This window comes from Delphinus delphis, chromosome 8 (genome assembly GCF_949987515.2).
Source record: "Delphinus delphis chromosome 8, mDelDel1.2, whole genome shotgun sequence".
In the NCBI taxonomy this organism is placed as follows: domain Eukaryota; kingdom Metazoa; phylum Chordata; class Mammalia; order Artiodactyla; family Delphinidae; genus Delphinus; species Delphinus delphis.
Genome location: NC_082690.1, coordinates 76784897 through 76805277, shown reverse-complemented (window position 1 = coordinate 76805277; position 20381 = coordinate 76784897).

The window sequence follows — 20381 nt, the reverse complement described above, 5'->3', positions numbered from 1 at the left end:
TACCTTTTTATCACTAACACACCTACAATCCTGTTTCATTTTTATTCCTTTTTTTCCTCTTTGTCTTAGCTTTTCTTGATTTGTCTTCCCAAGTGTTATCTATTACATAATTTTTCCCAGTGAATTAAGTTTATTATATCACTTTTTCTATTTCAAAAATTTATGTTCTTATTTTATCTATTTTCTTCTTTGCTTTTATTCTGCTGTTCCTTCCTCAGTTCTTAAGCAAAGTCATTTAGCTCATTTGTAACTTTTTTTATTATATAAGTAGTTAAATTGCCCTTTAAATTTTGCTTTCACTGCAAGTCTCTTGTTTTGATATTTAACATTTTCATTATCATTCAGTTCTAAGTATTTATAGCTTAGTTTCCACAATGATTTCTTCTATAATCTATGGATTACTTAAAATTGTTTTTTAAATTCCTCAATGGATAAATATTCTTAAAATTATCTTTTTGTTATTCTTTTCCAAATTAATTTATTTTTGTCAGAAAATGTAGTTTATATGATACTGAATCTTTGATATTTATTGATACTTGGTTTATTGTCCAAATAAGTGGTCAGTTTTTATAAATGTGCTGCATGTACTTGAAAAGAATGTGTTTTCTCTAATTTGGGGACACACATTTCTACATATATATTTTAAATTAACTTTGTAAACTTAAAAAAAAATTATTCTGCATATTTACTACTCCTTTTCTGTTTGTCCTATCAAATAAGTGAGGGAGCAGTGCTGAAATTCCCCACTATGTTGGGAAAGTTGGACAGCTGCATGTAAATCAATGAAAGTAGAACACACCTTCTCACCATACACAAAAATAAACTCAAAGTGGCTTAAAGACTTACATATAAGACATGACACCATAAAACTCCTAGAATAGAACATAGGCAAGACATTCTCTGACATAAATTATACCAGTGTTTTCTTAGGTCAGTCTCCCAAGGCAATAGAAACAAAAGCAAAAATTAGCAAATGAGACCTGATCAAACTTACAAGCTTTTGCACATCGAAGGAAACCATAAACAAAATGAAAAGAGAACCTACGGACTGGGAGAAAATATTTGCAAACTATGTGACTGACAAGGGCTTAATTTCCAAATTATACAAATAGCTCATAAAACTCAATAACAAAAAACCAAATCAAAAAATGGGCAGAATGGGCTTCCCTGGTGGCGCAGCGGTTGAGAGTCTGCCTGCCGATGCAGGGGACACGGGTTCGTGCCCCAGTCCGGGAAGATCCCACATGCCGCGGAGCGGCTAGGCCCGTGAACCATGGCCGCTGAGCCTGTGTGTCCGGAGCCTGTACTCCACAACGGGAGAGGCCACAACAGTGAGAAGCTCGCGTACCGCAAAAAAAAAAAAAAAAAAAAAAAAAAAAGTGGGCAGAAGACCTAAATAGACATTTCTCCGAAGAAGACATACAGATGGCCAATAGGTACATGAAAAGATACTCAATATTATTAAAGAAACGCAAATCAAAACTACAGTGAGGCCCCACTTCACACTGGTCAGAATGGCCAACATTAAAAAGGCTACAAATAACAAATGCTGGGGATGGTGTGGAGAAAAGGGAACCCTCCTACACTGCTGGTGGGAATGTAAACTGGTGCAGCCACTGTGGATAACACTATGGAGGTTCCTCAAAAAACTAAAAACAGCGTTGCCATATGATCCAGCAATCCAAGTCCTGGGCATATATCCAGACAAAACTACAATTTGAAAAGATGTATGCACCCCTATGTTCATAACAGCACTATTTACAATAGCCAAGACATGGAAACAACCTAAATGTTCATCAACAGATGAATGAATAAAGATGAGATGGAATATTACTCAGCTATAAAAAAAAGAAATAATGCCATTTGCAACTACATGGGTGGACCTAGAGATTATCATACTAAGTGAAGTAAGTCAGAAGGAGAAAGACAAATACCACATGATATCACTTATATGTGGAATCTAAAATACGACACGAGCATATCTATGAAACAGAAGCAGACTCATAGACATAGAGAAGAGACTTGTGGTTGTGGGGTGGGGAGGGTTGGATTGGTATGTTTGAGACTAGAATGTATAAACAACAAGGTCCCCTATCATATAGCACAGGGAACTATATTCCATATCCTGTAATAAACCATAATGGAAAAGAATATGAAAAAGAATATGAAAAAGAATTTGTGTATGTATAACTGAATCACTGCTGAACACCAGAAACTAATACATTGTGAATCAACTATACTTCAATTTAAAAAAATTCCCCACTATGATCTTGGTTCAAGAAACTTTATCAATTATCGTTTTATATATTTTGAGCAATTCCATGATATGCAGTCAAATTCAGAATTGTTATATCATCTTAATGAATTGAACTTTTCATTTTGTAATGACATTTTCTGCTTTAAAATCTTTTTTCTATTATTATTATCATTATTAATATGACTGGACTTTTTTCTGCTACCCTACTTTGTGCTTTCTATTGATATTTGTCTTGACTTTTCTGCTTAATTTTCTTTCTCAGTTCTTTTTAATTTCCTGAATTTTTTTTTGTCTTCCTATTCCATTTCTCCCTCAGCTAATTGAGATGCTATATTCTATACCTAAGCTTTTCCTCTTGAAACTTTTACCACATTTAACTTAAAAATATCTAAAATTAGTTCGAAATCTTTATTTCCCTTTCTAACAATACAGTGGGCCTTAGAAACCTTTAACCCTGATCTCATCTCCCAACTCACAAGTTATTAATTTATTCATTTTTAGTTTTGTTCTTTACAAGAAAATTTCCAACAAATTAGAACACTTTAATTAATATTTTATACAGACAAGTGTTTTTTTTTGTTTTTTGGGGTTTTTTTTTGACAAGTGTGTTTTTTGTTGTTGTTGTTGTTTTCGGTACGCGGGCCTCTCGCTGTTGTGGTCTCTCCCGTTGCGGAGCACAGGCTCCGGACGCACAGGCTCAGCGGCCATGGCTCACGGGTCCAGCTGTTCCGCGGCATGTGGGATCTTCCCAGACTGGGGCACGAACCCGTGTCCCCTGCATCGGCAGGCAGACTCTCAACAACTGCGCCACCAGGGAAGCCCAACAAGTGTGTTTTGATTTACCTACATGTTTAAAATTTTTGTTTCCCATTGCTCCTCAGACATTTCTCCTGGAATCAGTTTATTATTTTTTTTTTAGAAGTTCCCCTGAAGAAGGTCTCTAAATGGTCTCTTAGTTTTTATCTAAAAATATTTTTATTTTGTCAATGTTCTTAGAAGATAATTTTGCTGTGTACAGGATTCTAGGTTAACATGTTAAAGATAGTAATTCACTCTTTTCCGTTTTCCATTGTTGATATTCAGAAAGCTGTTGTCAGTCTTCTTATGGTTTTTTCTAAGTGATCTCTTTCTGGTTTCTTTTGAGATAGTCCTTGCTTCAGTATCTGCAGCCACTATAACATATCTAATTGTGAATTTCTCTTTTTTTTCTTACTTGTTATGTGTTGTATTTCATTTATCTGTGCAGTTGTGTTTTTCTCTGTCCAGTTTTATTCTAATGTTTCCTTTCCTCCACTTTTTCTAATGTCTCCTGTGACTCTGATCAGGCCTGTATTAGATCCTCTCATACTACCCTTATATCCTACAACCTCTCTTTCATAGGTTTTATCTCCTTACCACTCTATGCTGGTGTGGAAACTGCTGTTACCTCCTAGGATATATTTCCCTATCTTCATTTTAGTAATAATATCTCAGCCCCAAATTTCAGCTAGAAGTGGCCACCCAGCTAGAGAGTAAATTTCCCTGTCTCTCTTGCAGTTATTTACATGTGGCCATAACACTAGATTTTGACCATTTGTGAATAAGAGGAATTGATATGCACAACTGAGGGTTCACACTCCTGACATATGAAATCATTTTCCCTTAATGCTCTATTTGTCTCTTGAAATTAGCTGGAAAGTCATTGTGGTGCTGAAGACTACCTTGAATCACACCGCTGAGAAAGATTGGAACAACTGCTGCAGACAAAAAGATGTGGCCACGTGTTCAGGGTGGCAGAACAGAGCCCACTTGCCTCATTTGTCTTATTATATGGGATAGAAATACTTCTCTCTCTACCCTACTCTCTTATCCAAATCACTGTTTTGAGTTGTAGTTGTCACATCAACTTTGCCTATATCCTTAGTAAATGTATTGGTATATTCTTGTTAATTCCCTCTTATTTATCTGGTGTTTAAGCAATCCATTAGGTTTTTAATTTCAACAATATTTTTTTCCTAAAAGTTTTATTTGTTTTTTGTTCCCCTCAAGCCTGCCTGATCATCTTTTATAATCTCATATTATATGTTTATTTTTTGTGATTCCATTTTTTTACATTGTTATTTTATATTCTGTAGTAATAACTTCAAAACCTGAAGTCCCTGGGGATTTAAAACTGTTTGCTGTTTCTGTGATTCTCACTCATGGTGATTTGTTTCTTTACATACTTCTGTACATATATTGTGAGTTCCCATTTATTTGATTTAATCTATGGAAACCTAGATATCTAAATAGGGTATTCTTTCCCCATGATGGCATTTTCAATAGTTCCTGTCAGAAATAGTGAACACCTGTAACCTAGGCCACTTTGGCAAGATTCCTGGCTTAATGCAAGAGGTTTGGCTTCAATTTCCCTACATTGTGGCTTGCTCAAAGCATAGTTTCCAAATCTGATTTGCATAATACTCACACCTCTCTGTTTTTGGAGAGATATATGTTTGGTGGTGAAAGATAGCCTGGAAATTTCCTTTATTTCCTAAAATTTCAACAAAGCATTAGAAGCATATATTATTGAGAATCTAAATGTTTATAGCAGTTGGGTCTTACTGAACATACAGTCACAGCTTTGCCGAAAGTAGAAGTCCTCATTTTCCCTTTAACCCAGACAGACCTAACTTTTGCCCTCAATACTCCCCTTTAAGAAGTCTTGTCAAGGTCACAAATCATCCCTATGATCCCATATTCGAAGGACACCTTTCTGATCTCAAGTTACTTGACCTCTCAGTAACATTAGACATTTTGACCACTTTCTTCTTTTTGAAACTAGGCTTGAACTTCGATTCTCAGAACTTGTGTGACACTGCTCTATCCTGGTTTCCTCTTACATTTCTAGCTATTTTTTCTCAGTCTGATTTTCTGGTTCCTCCTCCCCTAATCAATCTTTCTTGGATTTCTCAGAGTTTAATAGTCTGCCTTCTCTTTCATGTGTGCTCTCATCCCAGGTGATCTCATCCCTTTTCCACAGTTTTAAATACTACCTGTATGTTTTCAACCGCCCAATTTACATCTGCAACCCAGAGCTCTCATCAGAGCTTCAGGATGAATATCCTCACTTAAATGTTTCACAAGCCTCTCAAACAAAATATATGCAAAACAGAATTCTTCATATCCCCCAAAAGCCTGCTTATCCCCCTATATTTCTCCGTAAATAGCCAGAAGCCTGGGAGTTATTCTTGAATTCTTTCTCTCTCCTAACCCTCATATCCAATTTACCAGTACATTTCCCCTTATCTAAATTTGTACTCATTACCCTAATATAGGATAGGGTGACCATAGATTCTTGTTTTCCCAGGACAGATTTGGGTTATGCCTGTTGTCCTGGCATAATTAATACAAGTACAGTATCCTTTTTCATTCTCTAAAATGCCCTGGTTTGGCTGATAATTCGTATATTCACCCATCTATCACATCTCTGCCATTAGCTGGTTTCTCTGCTTGCTTTTTTGCACCTCTTACAATCCATACTCCACCTAACAGCTCAAGTAGTCAACTCTCAGTCATGTTCTCTGAGAAATTTAAAGTCAATGGCAGAGAACTTACATAGACTTTTACTACCACATCTACCTATACTAGCATCTATACCCACATATTTCACCTTCTGTTTGTTTTCAGTCATAAGCTCTTCTATATTAAGCCAATTTCTATACACTCCAGCAGTACAGGAATTCTTCCAGTTCTTGGAGTAGATAGGCTGATCTTTTTCCTGTCTTAGAAACTTTGCTTACATTATTCCTTCAGACAAGAATGTTCTCACCCAGTCCTTCATTTCTCAGCTTAATTTCATTCTCTCACCATAATGTCTCTATCTAGATATGTTTCCCTCTGTTATTTTCCTTCAGACCACCCATTTTCCTATTAAATATAGTTGTGTTGTTCATGTGTGTCTGTCTTTTCTACTAGAGTATAAGTTCAGTAAGGACAAAGCTGTTTTGCTTGAACATCCAAGGCCCTCACAGTATACTGGCATATATTATGTAGTGGGTACCTATTTATGAATGTATAGGACTGGAGCAAACATTTGATTAGAGCATCACCCTTTGGGTCATATCTTTAAGAAGTATACATAAATTTAGTAGTGGCTACATGAAGTACAATATAAATCCAAACAATGAGAGTGGGTTCCCCAATATATGGTAACATTTCCAAACTACAATCAATCAAACGGAAGAATCTTCCAAAACTTCTTTGCTGCATATGAGTTGGATCAACATTCATCAAGGTCAAGATTTAGTTGCTGTGGTTAAGTTACCCAGTTATAGCTCTTTTATGCATTTTTTTGAGCTCTGAAATAGTATACTGAAGCTCTAAAGTAGTAACCAGTTTATAAATAGAATGGCCAATCTTCCCTAGCAAATTGTGGATATAAGGTATTCATATTAACATAAATTAGTTAATGCAAATGCTCTAGGAAGAAACCATTGATTTCTCTCAGAACTTAATTGGAAATGATCAATCTCTACATTAGAAGTGTGGCAGTAGCATCATTTATCAGATGCTAATTGTCATGGTGGACCAAGAATACACTTTTGGCTTAGAAATATGGTAGCCCTAAGGGAAAGTAGCTTGAATAATTACAATAATTAATGTGTATAGAACTGTCTCTTGAAGCTTCATTACTCTTAATATTGGGGTAAAGGTTTGAGTTCAAAAGAGCTTGCAGTGTTTTAAAGTCTTATTGTGGTTTTATCCTTTTATATCATGAATGACCAGGACTTAAATCTTAGGAACATTTTAGATGCAGTAATTCAGAAGTATAAGCATAGGGATATAAAATGTGAATAATCAGTTTATATTTTATATTTATACATATAATATAAATAGCATTATCACATTCTGAATGAAGTCTATAATAATCTCAATGTCAGGCATATATTTGATATTTGGGTTTTACACATCAATATTTAAAATAAATTTATTTTAGAGGCAAATTTGTTCATCACTACAAAAATGTTCCTCACTTTTTATATATATCCTTTCAGTTTGATATTTGTGTTGCAAAATTTTACTCATTTATTTATTCAGTAAGCTACTAATATGTCAGACTATGATTTAATGCACTAAAATGATACAAACCAATTTATTTAACATATATATTTTTATGTTATGAACCAAATTTCATATTTCTTAATAAATACATCTGGAAAGCAATATGTGAGGTATAGAGATATATATGTAGATCGATATTGGATATTTTATCCTCCTTAATTGTTCAAAGCTCTGTGGGATAGCTGTTGAAATAATCGTTATTATACCAAGCATTTGACACATTATCAATACTTATTTGGTAAGATATTCTGCTTGAGGCTATGCATGTATCTATGAGCACTGACGATGTGCCAAAATGGAATAAGAATATAGCATACTGTTAGCTTTCACTGAATACAGAAGCACCATGGACAAGAATGGATAAATGTTCTTTGCTAATCTCAAACACTTTAGGTACCTTAAAAAATGTTAACTGAATTTGAATCCACAATGAATGTTAAGATCAGATTTCAAATAATCTATCACTAATAAATTGTCTACTAAAATGAAGATAGGAAAAAAATGCAGATTATAAATTATAGTTTTTTCTAGAGATAAAGAGACCTCAAAATTCTGTAATAAATATTCTTGGCAGAAAGAGTATTGTTTTCTTACCTTGTATTTAAAAAATATCATGTTGACAATCTTTGATGAGCTTCAAAAATATTCAGTAGTCTCTGTAAACATTAATAGCCAAGAGTGCGATGAGGTTGGAGGTACACATTCTCTGGTTTGTTTTTCCAATAATTGCAAAAACATGTGTTCCTGACACTGCTGGTTTGAAATTGCTGTTGGAAACATAAAATAAATTACAAGTGACTAACAAGAGCAATTTACAGAAGATACACGATCTAGTTCACTAGTCAGCAGGCATATGGAATTACTATAGTAACCAAAACTAATGGAGAGCAGGCGCCATTTTCTAATTATAGCTAGAAGCACTGGACCTTGTGCACTGTACCAGTAAATTGGTCCCAGTAGATTCAAAATGATTTCACTGTTTGTCATTATAGACGTTAGCAAAGGCAGGATATTTGAAGAATATGGTTTCTGCAATTTGTTAAAGGTATTATACCCATTTTATAGTCTAGTTCTGTGAATGGACTATTACACTTACTATTATAATATTACAATTAAAAGGCGTTTATAATTCCATTTAACAGTTAAAGAAGTTAAAAAAACTATGATTTTTTTTATGATGGGGGAACTAAAGTATAAATGAGGAGACAAAGGTGGGAAATACATAAAAAACCTTGTTAAATGGCTTTGTTTTATGATTAATTTTTATAATACAACACTATCTCTGGACAACCTTGAATAAATTCTTTCATAGCTCTAAGCTTTCGTGTTCTTATTTGCAGAATTTTGATGAGAATAATAACTATATCTTTCTTTAGTAAAACAATTAAGACCATGAATATTCAAGAACTTTTAGTAATTCTTTTAGAATAGGTTTACTGGTGTCACATTCTCCTAATTTTCCTTCATCTGAGAATGTCTTGATTTCATTCCTGAAGGATAATTTAGCCACATATAGAATTTGGGCTGACATATCTTTTCTTTCTGCATTTGAGAATGTGCCATTTCCCTCTGGCATTCAGGGTTTATGATGACAAATCTGTCATTTGAATGTTTTTTTACCCTGTAGGCAAAATGTCATTTCTCTCTTTCTGGTTTAAGATTTTTCTCCCTGTCTATAGTTTCCAGAAGTTTAATTATGATGTATCTTGGTGTAGATTTCTTTGGGTTTATCCCTCTTGGGAACTGATCAGCTTCTTGAATCTATAGACTTATGTCTTCAGCCAAATTTGGAGAATTTTCAGCCATTACTTCTTAGAATATTTTTCAGCCCTCTCTCCTTCTCCTCTCTTTCTTAGAGTCCCATGACATGTTAAATATTTTGTTTTAGTCCAACAAGTCACTGAGTTTCTGTCATACTTTTTCCCCAGTCTATTTTCTTTTGTTCACGTTGGGTAATTTCTACTGTCCTATCTTTGAGTTCATTGATTTTTGCCTCTGTCCTCTCCATTCTATTACTGTGTCTTTCCACTGAATTTTCATTTCTGTTATTATATTTTTCAATTCTAAAATTTTCACTTTTTTTTCTTTATGTCTTTTATTTCTTTACTGAAACTTTGCATTTCTTTTTCATTTGTTTCAAGTGTGTAATTGCTCGTTAAATCATTTATATGACAGTTGCTTTAAAATCCTTGTCAGATAATTCCAACATCTGTGTCGTTTCTGTGTTAGTGTCTGTTGATTGTCTTTTCTCATTCTCCAAGAAAAATTTTTGATGGGATGATTTTATTTTATTTTTTTAATCAAAAATGAGAAGAAAAACCTAGCTTCTTGAAGATTTAGTGCCATAGTAGAAAGGAGTATTTCAAAGGTTAAGACCAAGGGCTTTCAGCATAGGGTCTGCCAAACTTTAGAGGCTCAAAGAATGGCCCTGAGTTATCTTTGAAATCCTGAAGTTATATGCCAAATTTGGTGTCCACATGTTCACTTTTATGGAGAATATCATCAGATTCTCAGATGGGTAAATGATACCAAAAGCTTTTTAACTCATGCTGCCCTAGGCAGTACCAGGATGTATAAAACAAATTTCTGTGTCAAAATCAACTTAATCCTGGACATAATCAGTAATTATAATAAAATAGCTAATACTCTTTAATTATTCCTTTTGCAAATACTAATGCATTCAATCTTCATAACAACTCTCTGAGGTGGGATACTATTATTTTCTTACTTTTGAAATAAGAGTTTCTATGGAAATTATGAAGCTTTTTTTTTCTTGAATAAATGCCCTGGTAGTGTAGCCTTTAAAATTTCACATTACACCATAATATATTTAGAATTATAGTTTTAGTTTCCTATTGAACTTAGCTTTCAAATCCTAATTTCTGCTGATGTCAGAAATTTTGATTTTGCCAGTTTAAGATAATAAAATTTCATGTGATTTAAATCTCAGTCTTCTTTAGATAAATATTCCCCCTTCTGTCCCTGTATTCTGTAGGTGATCTCAGCTCAGGAGGGCCTTTTATGTCATTCTGGCATCTTTCAGAGAAGAGCTTCTGACCTGTGAGCACTCCTCTACTGATATAGCTTTTCTGTTCTTTCCACATGGGTAGTGGTTAGATAACTTCACGGTCACTATTTGATGACTATGTCCACACCTCAGCTGCCTCTGGCAGTACTAATGTCACGAAAAGTAGTCATATCTTCCATCCAGACTGCAGTTTGGGCTTTCCATTTCCCAGCTGATACTAGTGGTTCCTCATGAACCTGCCACCTCATTAGGTTTAAGTACAGGCTTTCAATTATCAGGCATGCAAATAATTTTCACATCTGGTCAATGTCCTGTGGAAGCTAAGTAAAACTCAAGGGGCAGAGAGATGAACAACCTGAAGTCCTTATTCTTTTGGGACCTTCCATACATATATGATCGCATGGGTGCACTCTGCATGACTGTCTCAACTCTGTCTCCAGAGTTCAAGATGGAAAGTGCTGCAAAAGTTCACAAGTAAGTTCCTTCAGCTTTTATTTAGCCAAATCTATTGAGAGATTCCCATGATTTTTCTACTGTTTTGACTGCATGTGGGTGTGAAGGGGGAGGTAAAGTTGGGAGCAAATTTCCACACTCTTCCACACTTACATCTAAATTCCCTTACTCTGTCTTCCAAATCCTCTCCAAATTCCTATGCCTATCCCAGAAAATAATTTTAATCTCTTTTCTATGGAAAGACTTGTCTATGTTCATTCCGTAACCTTCCTTCATTATGTAGCTCATTGTATAATCCTATGGTCTGAGTCCTCCAGACATGCACTCTTAATATGCAGGTTCTCAGAATTCAAAAACAGACAAAAACCCACAATAATAGTTTTGAAAAATATGTTTTGGATCCTACTTGATATCATTGTTCAAAGTTGTATCCTCCCTTTCCCCAAGGAAACAAGCATTTCTTGCTCACTGGTGGATAATGTAAATGAGGTCACAAGGAGTATTGGCTATCAAAATATTATAGTGTCATAGTAGGATAGAGTTAGGTTAAAAATAAATAAATAAAGAGGTTTTAGAGTGTATCTTTTAAGAACAAAAAAAAATCCCATATAGATTTATTTTTGATGGCAAGGGGAAGAGAAGGGAAAGAAAGTATAGTTATTCTTGGAATTGAGATTAAAACTCAGCATTCTTCATAACTTCTTGTGTCTCATACATTCACCAAATACTTCTTTCTTAAAAGAGTGACAATACTTCTATGGAAATAGCAGTTTCTAGTTAAATGAACAAAGCATTTAGTAATGAGTAGGGAGTTCTGGGACCCTCAGGGAGAGAGATTCACATTTACTGAGCTTCTATTTTTTGCCAGATACTTTGTTAGGCTTTTTGCTTACATTATTTTATTTAATCACCACCACAACCCTGCAAAATAAATAACATTGTTATTTGTTAATTTTATAAATAAGGAAATGGAAGTTCAAGTAGGTTAAATCAATTTTCTAAGTTCATTAAATTAGTAAGTGAGAGAGTATTATAACTCCATTCTTTCCAAACTTAGTTTTTTTCTCTGCTACACTGATTTACAACACTTGGACCAATTATCCAGAGTTCATAGAAGAACATTTATAGAGTCTTTGAATTTATATTTCCTTATATATATTCCTAATTAATGGATTCTAATAAGACTCATTAATGAATGCAAGCAGAAAGTCTAGACAGAGATGCCTGTATTAAGCAGGAATAAGATGAAAAGATGTGGTTTGGACAATATACAAAGACACAACAACAAAAGGAAAAGAGAAAAAAAAGAGAGAAACAAAGAAAGGGAGGAGAAAGAAAGGAAGGAAGAAAGAAAGAAAGAAGGAAAAAAGAAGGAAGGAAAAGAGAAAGGCATGTAATAAACAAGGGCAGAATTATTCTTGAAGAAAACTCAAGGAAAAAGGGAAATCTTCCAGTGATTCTTCATGCTACAGAAAAATATAATGAGCTGATGAATTCAAAGAAAACAGAGCTCAAAGACAAAAGATGGAAATGAAGAGAGATGCAAAACTGAAGAAATAATTTGTGAGCCAAATAAATCTACTACTATAGAAGTAACAGTAGATTACTATTAATAAGAAAATAAAATTCTACTAAAGAAAATTTTAATTTACTGACATAGAGAAATGTTTGAGATGTGAGATAAAAATATTAATGAAATAAGAGAGAAGATAAATGTGGAGGATATGGATGGTTTAATAGAAGGGTATTTGATGTCCTTGGACTGTCAAATTATTTTGGGATCTCCCCAAAATAAAACAAATAAAGATAGGTCGATATTGCCACCATCCAATTGATTTGGTAACCACTGTCAAGGTGACTGGACACATTAATTTTTATACTCATCAGCATTGATTTGATTACTTTAAAAGGTGGATCTGTAGACCCTATGGAACTGATTTATGTCTACTTTGAGAGCAATTGCACAGCAATCAGAGACATTTTCTCCCTTGACTATTAATATATATTATAACAGCAGAAGGCACAAAGATGAGAAAAGCCAAAAAACAACAAAAAAAACCAGACAACTGGATGAATGATAAAAACAAAATCTACATATGTTGTTATTAACAATTATATATAATTGACAACCAAACTTTCTTATATATACACACACACACGCATACACATCTAGTTATTTATTTTGTTAGAAGTTGTTTTTCTTTTTTAAAGTTTAGAAGGAATGACATACTTTTTAATAATTAGATCTATAATTGAAAATGAATTGTCTGTGACTTTGAGATGGAAGTACCAAACCAAGTTCCTTTCAAATATTCTTTTGAGTCAGGAAAGATTGATAGAAAGTAGAAATGACTGTGGCCTTTCTGCAACTGGAAGTTGTAGACTACTGGCTTGTCTTTGAAGATTACATATTGGTTAACATTTTCTATTAGTCATCAAGTAAATCTTTACATTTCCTGGTGTCCAAATTATGGTTAAATACATAAAAATACACAGTGTTAAGGTTAGAAGAAAGAAATAAAAGTGTAACAATTACTGAAATGTCCTATTTTGCATTAAATTAAATACATAGAAATCTGTTCGTTATACTTAAATATTATATTCAGAAACTCTGATGTGAACAAAAATATCTGATTTACAATAGCTTCTTGGAGATATAATTACACATAGTGAATAATTTAAACAGTAACAGTTGCAGAATAACTTTCAAGAAATGGTCAGTCATAACATTTTGAAGATAGGATATTATTTCAGTGTTTGTCCCCATAACCATTTCTTCAGGCTGTTCCAAAGGAGATATACAGCTAAGCTTTAACGGAGTCCAGAAATTGCTAAGGGAGAATTAAAAAAAAAAAATCTTTGGCAATACTGCCATTCATGCACTTCATAGCCAGTCACCATTCTTTTTGGGTTTCTTTGTTTTTAATTTTTCATTTGGCTTCACCTCACGGCTTTTGGGGTCTTAGTTCCCCGATCAGGGATCAAACCCATACCCCCCTAACAACTGGACCACCTGGGAATTCCTTTGTTTTTAATTTTGATCCCATACCATGTCAGAGAGAAAGTAACAGCTAAAATGGGTGACTTCAAGTTGACCAAGACTCTCCCTTCCACTAAACTTTAGTTAAGTTCCTTTGAACTCTCTTGTCAACCAATGCTCAATCTTGGCTGCTGTCCAGTCCTGTCTTTGGCCTGTTCATCCCTGTCTTAGCAAGTAATCCTGCTAAGTCATCTCCCCACCCTTGCTATTTGATCACCCTTGATATCTGATCAATTTCTTCATCCCCCCACTTTTGATGTCTAAGTCCTTGGCTTGCCTATAGCAAGAATCTTATAAGGCCAGTTTAGCAAAGATCCCCTTGTCTTTGATGCCTCCTCTTTGTAATTATCCATTCACTTCCCCCTCACTCTTCTAACTGGCTATGAATCCCCAGCTGTCTTTGCTGTATTCAAAGTTGAATCTGCTCTCTCTCCCCAATGCAATACCCCTATTGTGATAGCCTTGAATAAAGTGTTCCTTACCATTTTAACAAATATCAGAATAAGTTTTTCTTTGAGTCATAACAGCAAGATAAAACTTAAAGAAGTAACTTTCCAGGGTTTTCTATATAATCTGAGCACAGGTAGAAGAATATAGAAAACAAGTATTATGCTATCTACTTTAAATTTCATAAGCAGTCACTGAACAGATGCTTTGGTGAGCACTTGCAAAAGGACAAAGTAATCAGTGGCAGCCAACAAAGATTCACTAAGAACATGTCATGAAAAAAAGATTATCTCATTTATGTGAGGTTTACTAGGCTAATATTCTTGGCAATGCCATTGACAAAACTTATGATTTGGGCAAGATACTTGACAAAATATTTCATAGTATTTTTGTGTGCCAGATGGAGGAATATGAGCTGGGTGATTGTTGGTTGGGCTGCTGATTGTATGAAGTAGACCTCCCTCCACGACCTACCCTCGGCACACTAGATTAACTCTGCTATATGTCGTTTTACTTTAATAATAGCATTTATCAGCCCACCAGAGCAAGCTCTACCCACCACCAGTCCCTCCAACCAAGCTTCTTAGATAGCCTCATCCACCAGAGGGCAGACAGGAGAAGCAAGAAGAATTACAATCCTGCAGCCTGTGGAACAAAAACCACATTCACAGAAAGATAGACAAGATGAAAAGGCAGAGGGCTATGTACCAGATGAAGGAACGAGATGAAACCCCAGAAAAACAACTAAATGAAGTAGAGATAGGCAACCTTCCAGAAAAAGAATTCAGAATAATGATAGTGAAGATGATACAGGACCTGGCAAAAAGAATGGAGGCAAAGATCAAGAAGATGCAAGAAATGTTTAACAAAGACCTAGGAGAATCACAGAACAAACAAACAGAGATGAACTATACAATAATTGAAATGAAAACTACACTAGAAGGAATCAATAGCAGAATGACTGAGGCAGAAGAACGGATAAGTGACCTGGAAGACAGAATGGTGGAAGTCACTGCTGTGGAACAGAATAAAGAAAAAAGAATGAAAAGAAATGAAGGCAGCCTAAGAGACCTCTGGGACAACATTAAACACAACAACATTTGCATTACAGTGGTCCCAGAAGGAGAAGAGAGAGAGAAAGCACCAGAGAAAATATTTGAAGACATTATAGTCAAAAACTTCCCTCACATGGGAAAGGAAATAGCCACCCAAGTCCAGGAAGGGCAGAGAGTCCCATACAGGATAAACCCAAGGAGAAACACACTGAGACACATAGTATTCAAATTGGCAAAAATTAAAGACAAAGAAAAATTATTGAAAGCAGCAAGGGAAAAACAATAAATAATATACAAGGGGACTCCCATAAAGTTAACAGTTGGTTTCTCAGCAGAAACTCTACAATCCAGAAGGGAGTGGCATGATATACTTAAAGTGATGAAAGGGAAGAACCTACAACCAAGATCACTCTACCTGGCAAGGATCTCATTCAGATTTGATGCAGAAATCAAAAGCTTTACAGACAAGCAAAAACTAAGAGAATTCAGCACCACAAAACCAGCTCTACAACATATGCTAAAGGAACTTCTCTAAGTGGAAAACACAAGAGAAGAAAAGAACCTACAAAAACAAACCGAAAACAATTAAGAAAATGTTCATAGGAACATACATATTGATAATTACCTTAAACACGAAAGGATTAAATGCTCCAACCAAAAGACACAGGCTTGCTGAATGGATACAAACACTAGACCCATATATATGCTGTCTACAACAGATCCACTTCAGACCTAGGGACATATACAGACTGAAAGTGAGGGGATGGAAAAAGATATTCCATGCAAATGGAAATCAAAAGAAAGCAGGAGTAGCAATATGCATATCAGATAAAATAGACTTTAAAATAAAGAATGTTACAAAAGACAAGGAAGGACACTACATAATGATCAAGGGATCAATCCAAGAAGAAGATGTAACAATTATAAATATATATGCACCCAACATAGGAGCACCTCAATACATAAGGCAACTGCTAACAGCTATAAAAGAGGAAATCGACAGTAACACAATTATAGTGGGGAATTTTAACACCTCACTTACACCAATGGACAGATCATCCAAAATGAAAATAAATATGGAAAGAGAAGCTTTAAATGACACAATAGACCAGAGAGATTTAATTGATATTTATAGGACATTCCATCCAAAAAGAGCAGATTACATTTTCTTCTCAAGTGCGCACGGAACATTGTCCAGGATAGATCACATCTTGGGTCACAAATCAAGCCTCAGTAAATTTAAGGAAATTGAAATCATATCAAGAATCTTTTCTGACCACAACGCTATAAGATTAGAAATCAATTACAGCGAAAAACACATAAAAAACACAAACACATGGAGGCTAAACAATAAGTTACTAAGTAACCAAGAGATCACTGAAGAACTCAAACAGGAAATCAAAAAATACCTCGAGACAAATGACAATGAAAACACGACGATCCAAAACCTATGGGATGCATCAAAAGCAGTTCTAAGAGGGAAGTTTATAGCTATACAAGCCTACCTCAAGAAAAAAGAAAAATCTCAAGTAAACAATCTAACGTTACACCTAAAGGAACTAGAGAAAGAAGAACAAACAAAACCCAAAGTTCGTACAAGGAAAGAAATCATAAAGATCAGAGCAGAAATAAATGAAACAGAAGCAAAGAAAACAATAGCAAAGATCAATAAAACAAAAAGCTGGTTCTTTGTGAAGACAAACAAAAAAATTGATAAACCATTAGCCAGTCTCATCAAGAAAAAGAGGGAGACGATTCAAATCAATAAAATTAGAAATGAAAAAGGAGAAGTGAAAACAGAAACTGCAGAAATACAAAGCATCCTAAGAGACTACTACAAGCAACTCTATGCCAATAAAATGGAAAACCTGGAAGAAATGGACAAATTCTTAGAAAGGTGTAACCTTCCAAGACTGAACCAGGAAGAAACAGAAAATATGAACAGAAAAATCACAAGTAATGAAATTGAAACTATGATTAAAAATCTTCCAACAAACAAAAGTCCAGGACCAGATGGCTTCACAGGTGAATTCTATCAAACATTTAGAGAAGAGCTAACACCCATCCTTCTCAAACTCTTCCAAAAAATTGCAGAGGAAGGAACACTCCCAAACTGATTCTATGAGGCCACCATCACCCTGATACCAAAACCAAAGATACTACAAAAAATGAAAATTACAGACCAATATCATTGATGAATATAGATGCGAAAATGATCAACAAAATACTAGGAAACAGAATCCAACAACACATTAAAAGGATCATACACAAAAAAAAAAAAAAAAAAAAGGATCATACACCATGATGAAGTGGGATTTATCCCAGGGATGCAAGGATTCTTCAATATATGCAAATCAATCAATGTGATACCCCATATTAACAAATTGAAGAATAAAGACCATATTATCATCTCAATAGATGCAGTAAAAGTTTTGACAAAATTCAACAAGGATTTATGATAAATACTCTCCAGAAACTAGGCATAGAGGGAAACTATCTCAACATAATAAAGGCCATATATGACAAACCCACAGTAAACATCATTCTCAATGGTGAAAAAATGAAAGCATTTTCTCTAAGATCAGGAATGAGACAAGGATGTCCACTCTCACCACTGTTATTCAACATAGTTTTGGAAGTCCTAGCCACGGCAATCAGAGAAGAAAAAATAATAAAAAGAATCCAAATTGGAAAAGAAGAAGTAAACATGTCACTGTTTGCTGATGACTTGATACTATACATAGAGAATCCTAGAAATGCCACCAGAAAACTACTAGAGCTAATCAATGAATTTGGAAAAGTTGCAGGATACAAAATGAATGCACAGAAATCTCTTGCATTCCTATACACTAATGATGAAAAATCTGAAAGAGAAAATATGGAAACACTCTCATTTACTATTGCAACAACAAAAAAATAAAATACCTAGGAATAAGCCTACCTAGGGAGACAAAAGACCTGTATGCAGAAAAGTATAAGATACTGATGAAAGAAATTAAAGATGATACCAACAGATGGAGAGATATACCATGTTCTTGAGTTGGAAGAATCAATATTGTGACAATGACTATACTATGCAAAGCAATCTACAGATTCAATGCAACCCCTTCAAATTACCAATGTCATATTTTACAGAACTAGAACAAATCATCTTAAAATTTGTATGGAGACACAAAAGACCCCAAATAGCCAAAGCAGTCTTGAGGGAAAAAAAACAGAGCTGGAGGAATCAGACTCCCTGACTTCAGACTATACTACAAAGCTATAGTAATCAAGACAATATGGTACTGGCACAAAAACAGAAACATTGATCAATGGAACAAGAAAGAAAGCCCAGAGATAAACCCACACACCTATGGTCAACTAATCTATGACAAAGGAGGCAAAGATACACAATGGAGAAAAGACAGTCTCTTCAATAAGTGGTGCTGGGAAAACTGGACAGCTACATGTGAAAAATGAAATTAGAACACTCCCTAACACCATATACAAAAATAAACTCAAAATGGATTTGAGACCTAAATGTAAGACTGGACACAATAAAACTCTTAGAGGAAAACTTAGGAAGAATACTCTTTGACATAAATCACAGCAAGATCTTTTTTTAATCCACCTCCTAGAGGAATGGAAATAAAAACAAAAATAAACAAATGAGACCTAGTGAAACTTCAAAGCTTTTGCACAGCAAAGGAAACCATAAACAAGACGAACAGAGAACCCTCAGAATGGGAGAAAATATTTGCAAACGAATCAACGGACAAAGGATTAATCTCCAAAATATATAAACAGATCATGCAGCTCAATATTAAAGAAACAAACAACCCAATCCAAAAATCGGCAGAAGACCTAAATAGACATTTCTCTAAAGAAGACATACAGATGACCAAGAAGCACATGAAAAGCTGCTCAACATCACTAATTATTAGAGAAATGCAAATCAAAACTACAATGAGGTATCACCTCACACCAGTTAGAATGGGCATCAACAGATAATCTACAAACAACAAATGCTGGAGAGGGTGTGGAGAAAAGGGAACCCTCTTGCACTGTTGGTGGGAATGTAAATTGATACAGCCACTATGTAGAACAGTATGGAGGTCCCTTAAAAAACTAAAAATAGAATTACCATATGATCCAACAATCCCATTACCGGGCATATACCCAGAGAAAACCATAATTCAAAAAGACACATGCACCCCAGTGTTCATTGCAGCACTATTTACAATAGCCCGGTCATGGAAGCAACCTAAATGTCCATCGACAGAGGAATGGATAAAGCAGATGTGGTACATATATACAATGGAATATTACTCAGCCATAAAAAGGAACGAAACTGAGTCATTTGTTCAGACATGGATGGATCTAGAGACTGTCATACAGAGTGAAGTAAGTCAGAAAGAGAAAAACAAATATCGTATATTAACGCATGTATGTGGAACCTAGAAATATGGTACAGATGAACCGGTTTGCAGGGTAGAAGTTGAGACACAGATGTAGAGAACAAACATATGGACACCAAGGGGGGGAAACTACGGTGGGGTAGGGTTGGTGGTGTGCTGAATTGGGCGATTGGGACTGACATGTATACACTGATGTGTATAAAGTTGATGACTAATAAGGACCTGCAGAATAAAAAAACAAACAAGAAAAACAACTAATACTGAACTTTCTTTGGGTTATTTGTATGGAAATATGTTAATATAAATGTTTCAGACATTACATGAAATTTCTAAAAATCTTAAAAAAATAGCACTTATCACTATTTGAGATTACTTTTTTATTTATTTAATTATCCACTTTTTATTTTTTCACAGCACTACATAAAATAGGTACCATTATCCTCCTCATTTTATGGATAAAAAACTGAGGAATAGAAGGTTAAATAACTTAGTCAAGGTTATACATCTATGCTTGCTGCATGGTACCACCTTCCTTACCAGGGATTAAAGATGATGAGTTTTTATGGGCATATAGGTCGATGTTCATGACTCAAAACGTCATACCAGACACTGGTCTTAT